Here is a 532-nt window from a genome sequence, read left to right as displayed (position 1 = left end):
TTGAGTATCACCTTGGTGTTTGCTAGCTTCTTCTTGTGCTAGCTGCTTTCATGTTCGCTCCCAGAGCAGGAACTGTGAAGGGGTTAATAACAACTGTGCGATGCTGATGCAATCATTAGGACACAGGACATCTGCTGTAACGATAAACTGCATGATGCTCTGTGTAGCTTCGGACTGGAGGCCGTGCATGGTGACCATTTGCTTCGCTTGCTGCAAGATCTTCCAGTCATGGGGCTCCCACCTTGCGGTGTGCCCCTGTATCAGTACAGGGCAGGCTAGAGCATCTACAGCTTGCCAATCTCCTTCAATGATTGCGTTACGGACAACTCCGTTCCATCTCCTTTGCAATGGATCAGTCCTCACCGTCGGGGCTGACGGAGGCAATAGCTGCATGTCCTCTTGCTGGGAGGGAAGGACTGTAGGCCCTGTGCCCGGTTCTCCCAATGGGAACGGAGGAATTCTGGTGGCCGTCTTGACCAGTGGGTCCACGGGACGCCACGGTGCTGATGGTGTGGTTTCGCCAGCCTTAGGC

Source organism: Corvus brachyrhynchos, unplaced genomic scaffold, assembly GCF_000691975.1.
Source record: "Corvus brachyrhynchos isolate BGI_N302 unplaced genomic scaffold, ASM69197v1 scaffold517, whole genome shotgun sequence".
NCBI classification, from domain to species: domain Eukaryota; kingdom Metazoa; phylum Chordata; class Aves; order Passeriformes; family Corvidae; genus Corvus; species Corvus brachyrhynchos.
The sequence above is the reverse complement of the archived record's forward strand: the minus strand, read 5'-3'. Positions refer to the sequence as shown.